The sequence below is a fragment of the Marmota flaviventris genome, chromosome 3 (assembly GCF_047511675.1).
Source record: "Marmota flaviventris isolate mMarFla1 chromosome 3, mMarFla1.hap1, whole genome shotgun sequence".
NCBI classification, from domain to species: domain Eukaryota; kingdom Metazoa; phylum Chordata; class Mammalia; order Rodentia; family Sciuridae; genus Marmota; species Marmota flaviventris.
In genome coordinates, this window is record NC_092500.1 from 69,171,287 (window position 1) to 69,188,089 (window position 16,803).

General features: G+C 40.0%; 1 long non-coding RNA gene across 5 annotated transcripts in view; it reads right to left on the bottom strand.

Moving 5' to 3' along the window:
* Nucleotides 1–4,661: 4,661 nt before the first annotated feature.
* LOC114103992 (uncharacterized) overlaps nt 4,662–16,803 on the bottom strand; it is a 32,457-nt gene continuing 20,315 nt past the window's right edge. For 3 of the 5 annotated variants that reach the window (XR_003584755.2, XR_003584754.2, XR_011707092.1), the window contains exons 2-3: nt 11,929–12,003; nt 4,662–5,356 (exon numbers count right to left, since the gene is read on the bottom strand). This is a non-coding gene — a long non-coding RNA (uncharacterized lncRNA). The remainder of the gene's footprint in view (nt 5,357–11,928; nt 12,004–16,803) is intronic. The other 2 variants (XR_011707093.1, XR_011707094.1) reach the window with 1 other exon arrangement.

The following is a 16,803-nucleotide window of genomic DNA, read 5'->3' on the forward strand; positions in this document are numbered from 1 at the left end:
AATGGATCAATGGAAGAGAAGAGTTAAGTCCAAATAGTCCAGATCCACAGATATATATGGTCAATTGAATTTTGACAGAAGTACAAAGGCAATTCATTAGAGAAAGGATAGTTCTTTCCATAAATGGTAATGGAACAATTTGTTATCTTTGTGTAAGGAAAAAGAATAAAAGAACAAAAAAGAACAATTCCATAACTTGGAGAGTGTAACAAAATTGATCATTGATCAAATGTAAAACTGAATTAAAAATTTTAAATCACTTTTTTATTCAAGCTCCAAAGATTATACCCCTCTCCAAATTCTTGCATTCCAGATTTGAAGGACATTACTAAAGCCTATAGAAAAGCTGCTGAGTGTCTTGGGGAAAATGCTTGTTTTCTAAAGAAGGGTAGGTGCAGAGAACAGAAGTTGAAAAGAGAGAGGCTCCATCAACCTGGTCTTTCATACTATATACCTTGGTGTGTGTGTGTGTGTGTGTGTGTGTGTGTGTGTGTATATATATATATATATATATATATATATATATATATATAGAGAGAGAGAGAGAGAGAGAGAGAGAGAGAGAGAGAGAGGGGATTGCAAAATGTTTAACGATTCTCTATTATCGAGGACACAAGGAAATTATTTACTTCTAACAGGACAAAATGCAGTGTAAGCAATTATGATATTAGTCACACAAAGATAACAAGAAATACCAATTTCTGGATTAAAGAATGTGTGTGGATCCACTTGTTTCTGCCCATCTTCAGGGAAACATCACATTGGCTGCAATTACAAATGAAGAAAACTTGCTGAGGTATAAATATTTAGACAGTGGTAAATCCGCCGTGGTGTTTAATTAAAAGAAGAGACCAGAATAAATCATTGGTTGCATATATTCCACTGATAGAATTCTTATTAGGCCAAGTGATGAATGCCTAATTTAAAATTATAACAATAATAAGTATTTAGCATGATTATTATATACTAAATGCCTTTATAACTTCACAAGAATTGAACTATAATTATACCCATTTTACAGATGAAGAAAGGGAAGTTTGGAGTATCTTTTGACACAGTCAGGACAGAAGCCAGAGTCTATGATGTTCTTACCCATTTGTTTACTGCCTCAGTCAGCCAGAGCTTTCTAAGGCATGTTAAATAACTTATGTCAAGATCTAAAAAACTCGGACTGGATAATGAATCAGTTTATAATTTTATTAAAAATGCATTAGAACATGTTAAATTTGTGTTCTTGTTCCTACACATTGAAGAAAAATTGCAAGGGAAAAAATTTTTAATTCTCCAATATTTTTAATTAATCCAAAAACTCAATTTACATCAGGATGCATTTTGCTTTTAATTTTTACATGAACTCAAGTAGTTTGGTTTCTAAAGAGTCAGTATTTTTAGGGCAGGTTCTACCCTAGCGGTATCAACTAATGATTCATAACTTCGCAGTCATGAGAGGCACCTTGCAAATCCATGGGATAAGCACCTGCCTCTTACCAAAATCTCACCTATCAACCACCCCCAACATATCATCATGATAATTTCCTTCCCAGTGTTTAAAAAATAAGATTTTTCTTCCTTACTGTTATTATTATTATTATTTTTATCATTGGTGCTGGTGATTGAACCAAGGACCACTGAGCCTCACTCCCAACCCATCTATATATTTTTTAATAATTTTATTGAGACAGAATTTTCATAGTGTACAATTTATCTTTTTGAAATGTACAATTTGATGGTGTTTAGTATATTCACAGATATGTGAAACTCACAATTTTAGAACATTTTCATAACCTCAAAAAGAAACCCCAGGCTCTTTAGCTATGCTCCCAAATCCACCCCTGGAAACCACGAATCTACCTTTTGTCTTTATAGACTTGTCTGTTATGGGCATTTCATACAAAGAGAATCTTAAAATACATGGCCTTTGTGATTAGCTTCTTCCACTTAGCATTATGTTTTTAAGCTTCATCCATGTTGTAGCATCTGTCAGTAATTCATTTTTTTATGACTGCAAAATATTCCACTGTATGAATCAATCTGTCCATCATTTGATGGACATTTGCATTGCATTATTAATAATTAATAATACTGCTAATAAACATTCACATACAATTTTGGAGGTATATAATTAGGAGTAGAATTGCTGGGTCATGAGGCTACTCCTTATTTAGCTGAAGAACTGTCAAATTGATTTCCAAAGTGGCTGCATCATTTTAAATTCCCACTAACTTTACATGTCCTTGACAACATTTATTATTTGCATTTTTAATTTTAGCTATCTTAAGTGTCATGAAGTAGTATCTTACTATGGTTTTGATTTGCATTTTTCTTATGATTAATAATGTTAAACACATTCTCATGTGCTTATTGCTATTGTATAACTTGCTTGGAGAAATGTCTATTCAGATCTTTTTTCCTATTTTTTATATTGGGCTATATATTTTTTTATTATTGAGTTGTAAGAGTTCACATGTACTCTGGACATAAGTCTCTGTGACAGTCAGCTTTCCATTGCTGTAACAGAATACCTGAGGAGGAAAAAAAACTTAAAAGGAGGAAAGATTAACTTTGACTCATGGCTTCAGAGGTATCAGTTGGTAGGTTTTAGCTTCATTGTTCTGGGAGCTTGTGATGAGGAGAACATCATGGTGACAGAGAAAACTGTTCACTTCAAGATGGCCAGGAAGCAAAGAAGGAGAGGGAGGGGCCAAAGTCCCAATATACCCTTCAAGGTCATGACCCCCAATGACCTAACTTCCTCCTACCAGGTCCTATCTCCTAAAGATTTCACTACCTTCTAATAGCACCATCAACTACTGACCAAATGTTCAACACATAAGCCTCTGAAGAACATTTACTATACCAACCTTAATAGTTTCCTACCAGATATATGATTTTTCAAGTATTTCCTCCTATTCTATGGTAGGTCTTTTCAGTTTCTTGATAGCATCCTTTGAAGCACAAAAATTTTTAGTTTGATGAAGTCTAATTTATCTAATTTTTTTGGCTTGTATTATACCAATAGTAAACTATTATAAAGTTGTGTGTTATTTACTATTTAGGATAAAATGTAGATGATAAATATAAGACTCATTTCCTAATCTGATGTTACATTTTGAATATCAAAATCTCAAAGTAAAATAAATTATACAAGTTTTGAACTGGAAGAAATATTAAATATAGGCCAATCTATTTTTATTATACAGATTAAAAATCAAACCTTCACTCTTTTCATGATAAAGATGTCACCTTTGCCAAACTGTGACCTAAAAACCATTTGTTCCATTAGACTTATTTGCAGAGTAGAAATAATTCAAGTGTTTTGACAGCCTGCATGGCTCTCTGAAGGAAACTGGTAATTATCAGTGTGGATAGAGCTTATCAACCTCTCTTTTGTAATCAAGACTCATCATGCTGTGGGTGTGTCTGCAACTATTCAGATTATAAAATTTTGTATTTGTTTTCTGGAAACGTGGCTTCATGTAGACCCAACAGAATATCTTAATAGTGAAGGTCATTTTAAAGTAGAAACATTTATGACAATACTATCTTATTTTGCGACAAAACATTAAAAAAAAATGTACTAATAGGAATCATGGTGCAAGCCAGGCACAGTGGAACACGCCTGTAGTCCCAGCAGCTCAGGAGGCGGAGGCAGGAGAATCACAAGTTCAAGGCCAACCTCAGCAAAAGTGAGGCACTTAAGCAACTCAGTGAGACCCTGTCTCTAAATAAATACAAAATAGGGCTGGGGTTGTGGCTCAGTGGTCAAGTGCCCCTGAGTTCAAATCCTGGTACCCCAAAAAGAAGAAAAGAAATCATGGAAAATCTATTTGGAAATATTTTCTGGTTCTGTATTCCATGTATATCTAAAGTTTTCATCGTTCTTATTAAATGGGTTTGTGTTCTGTGTTGCAGTAAGATGATCATGGTGGAGAGCTGGGTGCAGGCATCAGCTAACTCTTCAAGGCTCACTTGAGGCCTGTACCTTGGTGGTGGTCTCCATATGGAGGCCTCCATCCCTGTTCCAGCTGGAGGGATTGGTGCCAGCAACCTTAAGCCTTCTGGGATGGGAACATGTGCTTTCTAAAGAAAGCTCTATAGGTTTAGGGAGAGCAGGAGTAAAATCTCAAACTTAGATTTTTTTGTTTTTCCTTTCCCAATGGGAGCCACAGGAGGGAGAAAGACTTATGCAATCATACAAAGGGCTTCACTAGTGATTCTCAAAACCATATTCTTTTAAAAGAATCACATTTTGGGCTATCCGTTGGGCCTCTCTATATATTGTTCTATACACATGTCCTTCACATTTTTAGTACAAATTTCTAGGCAATTCAAATCTGGTAAAAACTGGTTGTCAGAAGCATTTTTGGGGTGGTGGGGTCAGGGTAGGACATGGGAATGGAATATGAAGTTGAAAGTGTCATCAATATGGAATAGTGCGGTGTAAGCACAAAGCCGGGCAGTCAGAGCTATCCAACATGTGTTCAAGAAAGGTAGGGGAGGCAGCCAGCACCTTGTCAGGGGTTCTTCTTCCTGCTCAGGAGGGTATAAGCCACCTAAGAAATTAAAGTCTAGAATAATTAGTAAAGAACAAAAGCCAAAGTCAGAAAGATAGTTTCAAAAAGGTGGAGCCCTGATAGGTCTAGTTCACACAGGAGCTGGAGTTAGACAATGGCTTCTGTGGTTTATTTAAGGGGGTACATCAAAGGCAGGGGTAAGGTTTCAGGGGTGGAGTCTTGCTTCATGATGTCTTGCAGTCAGCAGGTCAGTCGGCATCTTGGCAGGTCACACCCATCTCAGAGGTCCTGTGTGGCTACATCAGGTCACCCCATCTCCAGTGCTGTGTGAGACCTTTGGCAGAGCTGAGGGGGAAGTTCACCTGCATCAGGCAGTCTATCCCTGTGGGGGTGCCACAGAAAGTTCCCAATGCCAGACCTACCCACTCACTGGCTGCAATGCCAATATAGTAGTCCACATACAGCCCATGGATGGCTCTGGACATTTTCATTCCTTCTTTGTCGTTTCTAAATCCAGAGATTTACCCATCTTCTGAATTCCCACTGGCTTCTATTTTGTATTCTGTCTTGACTTGTACTATGGTAATTGAGTGATTCTTCTCCCCTACTCCTTCAGGACAAGGATCCTCTCTGGTGACTCTGGGCACCAGAATGAATGAAGAAGATATCTCCAAATAATTGGGAGGGGGTTGTGTAAACTTTTAAAGACATCTATGTCTTGTAGTCAGCAGGTCAATTGGCATCTTGGCAGGTCACACCCATCTCAGAGGTCCTGTGTGGCTATAGCAGGTCACCTCATCTTGTTAGGGGTTCTTCTTCCTGCTCAGGAGGGTGTAAGCCACCTAAGAAATTAAAGTCTAGAATAATTAGTAAAGAACAAAAGCCGAAGTCAGTTCTATTGGCCCATTTTATATAACAGACTACCTCCCAAGAGTGGAGGATATCAGCTAATGGAATTGCATGTGCTTTTGCGCCCAGCAGGGTGACAGTACATAAAAGGGGGCAGGTCAATGACTGTCACTTCCATGACCAGGATGCTGTTACTGCTCCCTGCAGCTTGACGCTCTTTTCTAGAAAAATAAACTTTAGTCTACTTGCTAAAGGGAGGAGGGGCTTGAATTATCCCAGTGCACCCTGGAGCCCAAAGGAGAAATGGGAAGTTTTTTAAAGTGATAAGAAGAAGGCAGATATTATGGGTATGACAAACATTTGCAAGTGATGTGACTTTGTTAAAAGGTTACAACATCGGAAATCATAAAAGTAAAATAACGCACCTTGGAAGTTGTGTCCTTATGAAAAACAAACTCTCAAATTTCTCTTTATTAAGGTCCAACACATCAACCGTATCCAAATCACAAGCAAACCTCTAGCTAAAATCACTGTTTTGTGAAACAAAAACAATCAGGGAAAATCAGTGGAAATGGTTGCTTCATTTCCCACACTAACACCATAGGATATGGAGATATATATTTTCCTCCAAAATAAAAACGTAATGAAGCATGGAGAAATTTGCCTTAAGGCTCTTATTGAAATGGCATTTAGTTAAAATAAAAATTTCTCTAGTACAGATTTTAGACTTTAAACAATCGAGACTCTGGATTTGAAAGGCATTAGGAAATAAAGCTACTTTTCAGTGGACTGGGAGGCATCCCCCGAAGCAAGCTTGGCAGATGCATCCCTTGAATAATAGAGAGTGTGTATCAAATAATTCCAGGTTTTATGCTGTGCTTGGTGCCGCGTTGGCCATATAACAAGTGTTAAATAAAATAAGAGCAACATGTAACACGTAGAGCCTGATTCCTGCATTCTGACTGCTAAACCCACATACCAGATGGAAATGCACGCTAATCTAATGCAGAGGGTGTGTGAACCAGGCCGGAGGCAGTTCCAAGTCAGGCCAGCTGTCTTCCCCCCTGGCCCCTTGGTGGGAGAGCTGCAGGACTTCCCAGAACAGTTCTAAGGGCAGATCTGGAGCTTTTTGAGAGCTCACAGTGCTCATAGAAGGGTCCAGACAATCCACGAATGATGCTCATTTCCTACAACTCTGAGTGCAAAGTGACATCTAATCAGTTCCCTTTACCACCAGAAACCACTTTCTAATAAGCTTTATAACAAACAGGGATACCGCAGCTAGAACAAGTACAGTTGGTTGCTTATGAGACACTTCAAAATACTAGTTCTTAAAAAAACCATCTACCTTGAAGACAGAAGTAAGTCAATCACAAAAGGACAAGTATTGGATGATTCCATTATATGAGGTAGCCAGAGGAGTCAAAAGAGACAGAGTGGAATGGTAGTTGCCAGGTCCTAAAGGGAAAGGGAATGGGGAGTTATTGTTTAGTGTGTATATGGCGTTACAGTTGTGCAAGATGGAAAGAGTCTGTGGATGGTTGGTGATGACGGTAGCACAACAGCGTGAGTGGATTTAAGGTCCCTGAGTTAAACACTTAAAAATGGTTCAGATGGTAAATTCTGTGTTATTTGTATTCGGTCACAATCTTATTTAAAGTATAGAAATAAATAATGTAAAAATCTGACAAGCATTTATTTCTTCTGAGGGTCAATGAAAATCATGGAGATATTCCTCCTGTCACGAAGCCTTTTGAAGGCTGTCTTCCACAACCCTCTTGCCTGGTGGTTTTGGTTCCCCTGGAAAGCAAGTGAACTACTCAGGCAGAGTGAGGTTGGCCTCATCTTTGTGTCCTTGTAGCTTTGCACAGGCCCTTGAAACATGAAGTTCACAGCATCCCTGGGCTTCTTTTATCAAGACAACCCAAATGTTAAATGGACTCTTCACTTCTACCAAAAATCAATTAAAAAAAAAACACACAGTTTAAAAACCACACTTCTAAAGCAGTTGAATTCTGTGGGAGGGGAAACGTATTTCTTTTTGAAATCTGAAGTTACATAAATCAAACTTCAAAGAACACCAGTACATTCTTTAATGCCACCTATGGTTTTTGAACCGAAAAGCTCAAACGTTTGGTGCTGTGACCTCGTGGCTCTCTGCATTTGTGGCCTGAGAAATCAAACTTCACGTTGGACCAACCTCTGTATGTGTCTGTTATTGACTCAGCAGAGAAGAGACTGATCAATAACCACCTAAAGGAAAATGCCAGTTTGATCCAAAAACGAAACTCATGTTTTCATGATCAAAGCAGATTTTTAGGGAGCCTCAGACCCTTTCAGTGATGATGTTGCTGAAGGGCGACACACATTTATCACTTGAAGTTCATATCATGTGTTTAAGAACAATAACGTTCAGTATCTTTGTGGGTTTTTGACTCTTCAATAATAGAAGTCCTATGTTAAGCAGAAATATCATACTCTGTTAAACTTGAGCCAGGTCCTATGCTGGACCTGTTGTTCTTGTCAACCACAAACTGCCATCAAACACTTCCTGGGTGAAATATGTTTACAGTTCATAACTAGTTGACTGCATAGCTACTGAGTAAAAAATTGTCCACTGAAGCGGGTCTTACTGTAATTCCATTGTTCTTTCATCTTTATTGGCAATGTCTACAAAGCTCACTTGATATCTCTACACACAATGTTTTTCATTTTTAACCTCAGAATGGTTGCTGGGTATCCTCTGGGTTAGCATTTATATGTCTTATTGTCCATTCATTTACCTTTTTCTGCTCATCTACTTTTCAACAACAACAACAAAAGCCCATTATAATGTTTCATCTAGAGATAAGAATACCAGAGAAGAAGAAGGAAAATTCTTGAATGATTTTGACTATCAGCAAGCATTCTCCTGGTCAACCTTTTAGGCCGGTTCTAAACTCCATTGCACTGTGTGGGAAAACAGAATCTCCGTTTTAACAGGTTAAAAATTACTGAAGAGTATGATAAATTGTCCAAACTTAACATATTTTAGAATCTTAGAGATGTTCTTTAGAGAGAATATCAGAGATCATCATGTTCAGTGACGCCCATTCTTGGCTGCACATGAAAACCAGCTAAGGCATTTAAAAAAAATACTACAATCTGATTTAACTGGTCTATAGTGTCATCTTTAAAATTTTTTAAAGAAAAAAAATTTTAAATGTTTTTTTCAACTAATTGTAATGTGTATCCAGGGTCAAGAAACTCTGATATGGATCAATGCCTTCCCCCCACATACAGAGAAAGAAAAGCTAAATTATTTGCTACAAGAGGCATGAAGATTGCTAGGAGAGAAGTAGGGATTTTAAAACTTTAAATCCAGTTTGTGAAACGTCTTGAAACTTCCTTCTTTTGTACTCAGTCTCCAAAGCATTCCTTAGTGCAAAAACAGAAGTAAACTATCAACTGGGTGATTTTCACTGGACCTAGAATGATTTTGAATTGAGTTGGAAGACAAAGTGAAAAGTTTATTTTAGTTTTCATTTCCAGATCTGAACATGATGAATCCGCAAGATAAAAGAGTTCTACCTCTTGTCAGGAATCTGCCAAAGGAAGATTAACAAGGTCTGTGTGTGCATGGTCATATTATACACTTCTAAAATTAAATGGACTAATCAGAGGCATGAAGTTTCAAGTACAGAAGTAAACAAAATAAAGCAATTGGAGTGGCCACAGTGAATCCTGGGCTTGGACTGATCCCAAAGATGATTCCACTCTGTTGTTAAGTGTCAAATAATGGAGATGTAAGAGAAGATGCCAGTGGCCAATAAATATGCAAAAAGACGCTCAGTCTCACCAGGGGTCAGGAAAATGGGAATGAATCTACGACAATTTGATTTATCTGATCAGCAAGAAGTAAAAAGTTGATTATCCAGGTTGGACAAAGATGTGAGGAATGCTCAGTGGGAATTGTGTCAGCTTCCAGACAGAAATCTGGACATCAGGAATGTGTAGGGTACAAAAGATTGCAGGAGGGGAAGTCACAGGGAAGACCTGCTGGTCTTCACCATCCCTGTTACTTTCCTTTAAGGTTGTTGAATCTGCATGTTTAGGTCTGTACATGGGCAGTTTTGGATCTGGTCCCTGAGAAGCTCAGCAGCATTGGGCTACTCTCGCTGCCTTTTGTCCCCTGTCCTATCCTCAGTCCCCACCTCAGCAGCAGATCTCAGTGTTCTCGAACTAAGAAAAGCCAGGCTCATCCATCCATCCACTCCATCTTGAATTCCTCATGGCCAGGGCAGTCAGTGAGTCCTTTACTCCATCACAACCTTCCACCGCTGGGCTGCCGGACATGTCTCTCGACCATTTACTGGGTGCTTGCTGGGGTCAGAATAGCTTTTCATTTTCTCAAATAGTCATTTTGCCCTCAATCGACCCCAGAAAGTAATTATTATCTCTAACTCTATTTTACAGATGAGGAAACAGAGTTTCAGAAAGATTAAGTGGTTTTCCTGAAGACACTCAGCTGGCAATTGGCAGTAACAGTCCTGATTTGCCTGCATTGGGAGTCGCATTTCTTTGTGAGAGAAGTTTTGGGAGTGAAAACATACTTTCCCACCAATTTTCTCTTCCAGGGAACATTGGATCTGAACAGATCCTGCAGAACAGGCTCCCGTGTGGGAGGCGAACCCATGACTCCTGTGTCGGAAAGGAGCCTGTATCCTGAGGCTCCTTTCATTCCTGAGGCATCTCGGCCTTCCCTGCCAGGGTCACTGCCAGCAGTCTGCACGCTGGTCCTTGTGCCATCTCAGCTGCAGATTCAGTTGAGGAAGGGGTTTCTGCTGCCAGTTCCACTACCTTCTGTGATCTGGTCTCTCTGCCCAGGCTGGTGTCAAACACTCTGCCCTGGCCCTCCCTAGTGCTCTAACTTTAACCCAGGGTACCTTTTGCTTCTTCTGGGAAGATAGGCAAAACATGAACAGTTCACCTTAATTTACCTTCTTGTATTCAAGACCATTTTCTTGGCTTCCCAAGTGGGTCTATGGGATAGAAGCAGCACATACTCTGCCTTGAGAGGAAGAAACTCTATTCTCCCCTTCTCCATGGCCCAGAGAGGGAACTAACAGAGAGCAGCCCTAAGGTCAGTCCCAGGAATTGTCCCTCCCTACAGGGAGCTATAAGGTTGTTAATTAATGTGTCCTGAGCTGCTCCATCCTGCCCTTCCCCCTTCAGCCCACCTGTTTCCCACCTTTTTGGCCATCCCATCTAGCATTCCTGGGCCTAGTCACGTACACAGAAAGGAGAAAGATAGGGGAAGAGGACAGGAGAACAAAGGAAGCCGAGGACACATAAACAGGGCAGAACACCTCATTTTTGGGATACCAGGATACCAGCTATGGACCCCTTCTCCCTCCTGGGAGAAGTCTGTGTTATCCCTGCTTTATATGCTTGCCTTGGCATGTTTCTCTAATGTTCAAACTTCAACATTGAGTCTAAGACACTTACCACCTATTACTGTATTTCTATTTGACCCAATTTCAAAATGAAATGTCATCAAGCCAGAGACATCCAGATAGGTCTCTTAAATGCCCTGTTAATGGAACAGCATCCTAATGACAATCCCCCTGCTTCAGTATGTTATGGGTTATGTTAAAAATTACAGACTTTCAGATGCACAAGCTCTTGCTTTATGAACACTTTGTCTGAGCCTCTGTCAAATGAGTTCTGTAGCTTTCCTGATCAAGGTTTCCTGTGTCGGAGTGTGGGCACATCACTAACATGGTGGGAAAACAGTCTACAGTGACCTAGGGTGTGTGTTGGGGTGTACCTTCTCCAGCGAAAGTTCTTAGCATACAGGTCTGCGGGGGAAGGTGCCTTAGAGAGAAGGCTACAGCCTGGAGACAAGGGAGCAGGCCCACTAAGAATGTTTGGGTCCTCTTCCTACTCCTCCCCCTAACCTACCCTCCATTATTTGTATGAAAGGCAGAGACAGAAAAAAGGTTTGGAGGAAAAAGAAACCTGCTCTGATTGGATAGACTTTTTTGTTTGTTTTAAACTTTTGCTCGTGATAGGTGAGGAACTAAGCAGAGAAACAGGAATTGAGGTCAATGGGTGCCCTGTCGGGGAGGGGACCCCCTCCAAGATGGAGGAGGGGTTCTGATTTAGAGGAGGGTACCCAGAGACCCTGTGGACTCTGGCAGGTGGCTCTACATCTATCCATGCGGGATCAGAGATGGTGTTTGCTGATGCTTCTCAGGAATTCAACTTACCCTGAACATCTAAGAGGTAAGAGGAAGCCAGGGGCTGCCTAGAGGTCTGTACTTTCCTTCCCACTATGCAACTCACACCCTGGATAGAGTTATCTTCATCACAAAGATTACCTCACACTTAATGATTTAATGCTACAAACAGGAAAAAATAATGCAGTAAGGAGCAATGAGATAAATGCGTCTAACAAAACAATTTTGACTTTAAAAGGAGGAAAATGCAAACCACCGAAGACTTCTATTCAGCCATGAAATGATCTCTCTGGACTTTTGTGGCCTAGCAGAAAGAGCACTAGACTGAGAGTCCAAACACTTACCTTCTGGCAATAGATCCAATATTTATGGGCTGGTGACTCAGGGGGTTTCTTCACTGTTTTGTCTTGGTCATTCCTCTATAAAATGATAAAAGAATATTTAAGTTCTCCAGGTTTAATTTTCTGATATAATTTTTTTCAATTACAAATTCATACAACTTGTTAACTACATCATTATAATATTTTTCTCCCCTTAGGGACGATCTAGAAAGGATTTCTCTGTACTGATGGGGACTGAAGTAGCTGTGAGACTGTGTTTGTCACATTGAGCATCAATTCCTGTGTATGTTCTTTTGAAAGACTTCAGTGCTTTCAGTCACTCTTCAATCATTCACACTCTGTTCATTCTCCCCCAGTGATTTTTATTCTTCTATGAGCAGTGTCAAAGCTACTTCTTACTAGAACCTTTTTTAAAATGGCAAAATATGTTCCCCACCAAAAAAATCCAGCTAGGAATGACTATTTGGGGTCAAGCAATGACAGAATAAATTTTAAGACTCAGGAATGAGCAATAGTTTCCACCCCCTTTGCAATAATCATAGAGCTGCTCTAATTCATTGTGTTTTCCTTCTCATTCTCAGGTTCCCTTTATCTCAGGCCCTTGACCCCGAACTAATCTTCCTCTCATCAAGCCTCTCCCTACCAATTCTGCCTGCACGGTACTACGCTCTCCCTCTAGAATCCTTGTCCATCCTCTGTCATCTGTATTAATGGCAGGATAAAGTCCAAGAGCTTCATCCAGCCTTCCCACCCTCATCAACAGCCTTGGCCAATGTCACTCCCATAGGTAGCCTGTCTCAGTCTCACAGGTTTCCTATTCTAAGAACACCCCAGACCCTTCCCATTCTGCTCTTGAACTTACTGACTTGAAATATCTCCTGTTTAACAGCCAACCAAGTCTTAGTCTTCCTTCCAAACTCAGCTAAGACCCACTTTCCTCTATAGAGCTTTCTCTGAACTCCATCTTGCAGGTAGGCATCCCTACTATGTGCAGTTCCCTGACTGACTTGGCAAAAGAAATGACCAAGATAGACTCAGAGGCATTTCTTGATGGGGCCAGGACTTCCTCAATCTACTTTTGGCTGGCATGTGAGAGGTCCTGGGGGACCTCCTGAAATGGAGAAGCAGTGGGAGGGCTGAGGCAATGGGACCTGGCTTCTATGGCAGGAATTTGGATTGCACCAGTGGAAGCTGCTGTGGATGGCTTCCCCTTCCTTCTGGATCCCATCTACTGTCTTTCTTCTGCCTACAGGCCTCCACCCTCAAAAATACAAAATACCTTGTTAGAGTAACTAGCAAAAGTTTGGTAGAAATTTTCCAGTGCTTTGATTGAAGTTAATGGTCATTGGTTTTTTTTTTTTTTTTTTTTTTTTTTTGTGGTGCTGAGGATTAGAACCCAGGGCCTTATACATGCAAGGCTAACACTCTACCAACTGAACTATATCCCCAGCCCTAATCTGGTAGAAGTTAAATTCCTTATCACCCTAGAGACATGGCTACCTCTCTTCTTTCTCCAGAAACTAACAAAATTTACCCTTGATCCTTGTCCCAGTGAACATCCAAACACTCTGCAAGTGGGTATTGGACTAAGGCCTAAAACCTACAAGCACTCAGAAGATGACTGCCCACATGATGATGAGAACAGCACACGTAGCTAACATTCACTGATCTCCTACTATGTGGCAGCCACCATCGTAAGCACGTTCATTCACTCTTTTAATTCCCATTATCACTCCCATTATATAATGGAGAAAATCTGTAGTGTCAAAGGTGAGCTTCTTCCCCTCAAGTCCCACAGCTAGCAAGGGTCACAGCCCTGCCTCATAACTGCTGTTTTCATTTTGCTTCAATTTAGGGGAAAAGCTTTAGTGGAGGCAGTTAGAAACTTGCATGTTTGGGGGAGATAGGGTCTTCAACACTTTCCTGACTTTTTCTCTGAGAGCATCCTCTGGGACCTGAGGGCCTCTCACTACCTGAACTATGAAAATGGCACATGTTTAATTATTCATTTCCCATCGCCCTTAATGAGGGGATTAACTGCTGAGTGAAACAAAAGGGAAATAGTCTGACCTTCAGGCTGACAGGAAGTGATAATTAACTAAAACCTCAAGTCAGTTTAAATGGACAAATGAAAGGGTTTTACCGGTCTTGATGCAAATGAGTCATGGGGTCACTAATTGAAGTCACATAATGGAGCCATGACCAGGAGAAAATAAACATGGGCTAAAAATATGTTTTCTTAATGATGGGCACAGCACCCTGTGGGGGTGGGAGTCCATTTGATCTCAGATTCAGAAGAGCATCCTGAAGGTGGAGGCTACTATGAGGTGTGTTCATCACAGCTTCTAGACCAGCTGGTTGGTTTTTCATTACTCGGTTGATTGGTTTGACCAAAAGTTACTGTGGGAATGATTCATGGAACCGTTTTGCTGCTTGGCATGTAAACACAGCCTTCTAATCTAGACCTTTCGCTATGAAAATGGTCATAAATAGCTGCGAATTACTACTGTTGTGCAACTCCTGAGTTCATCGCGCTTCTGGCAGAGCAGATGGGAGCTGTGTTCCAGGCTTTGCTGCAGCGCCCATCTTTCCCGTAGCATTTAACAAGCTAGGTGCTACCCAGATGACAAGACGGCACCCTGGTCCCACTCTCTCCCGGGACAACACACTTTTCAAGAAGGCCATCAAATGCTGCAAGTCTCTACACACAGATACTGCATAACCTATAAATATATATCTGCTCAAAATATGGCAAAATGAGTCACTATTAATAACTCAGAGAGTCATGGGGATTCGGGCAGCCCAATTCTGCTGCCAAAAGTTCAGAATGTTTGCTCAGGGCTTTGATTTTTTTTTTTTTTTTCCAACTCTGTTCTTGGTTTGCTTCAGTACATTTCCTATTTAGATACTTCACCAAGTATGTCAGACTTTATCTGTGACCTTACTAGGACATACCAGAGCATACAGAAGGGGAAAGCCTGTAAAGCTATTGGGGTTTTAAAAATCATGTTGGGCCAACAAACATTTTCCATTTCTCTTTCCCATAGCAACCATCGTCCATGCCATATATGCAGAATTGCTGGAGGAGAAAGTGAGGAAATCCTCTAACATATTAATATGGATAATAACCTTCTATTATTAACTATTTCTAGAACATTTAGGATTTCTGAACAGAATACTTCTACACGTCATAGCTAAGCCTTGTGGCAACCCTGCAAAGTACATGTTACGCTCCTGTCACAAACCAAGGCTCAGCAGTTAGTTAGGTAATGGGCCTGACGCACAAAAGACTTTCAGGACTGAAAAGCAAACCCAAAATTCTTCAGCTTGAGCCACATGAAACTGACAGTAATCCATTATTTCTGACCCCAAAATGGCATCATCCTGGTTCAGCCTAATGCTGTAAAGCACCGACCCTGCAAGGACACCCAGACTCTCCTCCTGATGTCATGAAGCCTCTTTACAAACTGGCAACACCTTGATTGGAAGATTGTGTGACATAATCTGGGGTGGGGGTGGTGAGGGAATGGCTATGTAATCTATTATCCTTACACCCATTATTGTTATTATTATAGAAAAAGACATGATGTGAAACTGAACTAAAAAATGGCAAATCATGCCAGAAATCCTTTAGTATACATACATTTTTGATACATCCTATCAAATGCTCACATGTAAGCATACTCACCAGATTTTCCCAAGCACTGAAATGATTTTGAGTACTGAAAAGCTAATGATGCTGAAATGTTATTTTGATACACCATGAATTTTTTCTTTAATATTTTTAAAATTATAGATGGACACGATAGCTTTATTTTATTTTTATGTGGTGCTCCTTGACATCAAACCCAGTGTCTCACAGGTGCTAGGCAAGTGCTCTATCACTGAGCCACAACCCCAACCCCACACCATGTGTTTTAACAAGCAGGTAGCCTATGAATCTGCAACAGGGATGTATTCAAAGGATAACTTGAATTTACTTTCTTGATCACTGGGCTTTAGAGAGAAGTTACTATCTATGACAAATTATATCTCCAAGTTCTTCTCTTAGAAATAATACATAGTAAATTCAAATTTTGCCTTTAATTCATAGTTTTCTCCATCGATTTAGTTAAAATAGGAAAGATTCAATGGGCTAATGATGATTATGCATTGAAAATATAATGGCTACTGAATAGTGGATTGTTAAATGCATAACACTTAGGAAGATTTTGTTAAAAGTTTTGGGTCCGATGATGAACAATGAGAAACGGGTCAATAAATGAGTCTTAGAATGAGATATCAGGCACTCATTTTATTGAAGGGGATGATGAAGCACAAAAAAACCTAATGAGTGGCAGCCATTCACCTCATGGTGAGCCAAACACTGTCAGTGACTAGAGTTCAGCTCCTGTGACTTTTGGACAAGCGTTCCTTCCCATACCCTGACCCCCACCCCAAATCACAGTTTGGCTCCAAGTAATATTTTGTTCCTTACTGTTAATACTTCTTTTTCTTGAAAGTATCTGGTATAAATAATAAAAGATGAGCCCTAAAAATAACATATCATAATGAACATAACATATCATAATGATCTTAGATGACTCTAATTTGGGACAGAGTAAGCTTCTTCATATTCAAACAAAACAAACCTTACCTAAACAAGTGAAGACATAGGTGTGTCATCAGAATCCATAGTCATTGATCTTTCTCCAGTCGAGAAAAGACCTTTCCATCCTACCTTTCCAGAAAATACTTGCCTCCCATATAAAAGGTACTAGATCTGATATATTGGAAGATTGTGCCTGATTTAAATTTCCAAACCAACATTTTAAATAGGAATATGATTAAACACAGGTTCAGGATAGCTTTACTTCACTACTTGTGAACTAAACCAAA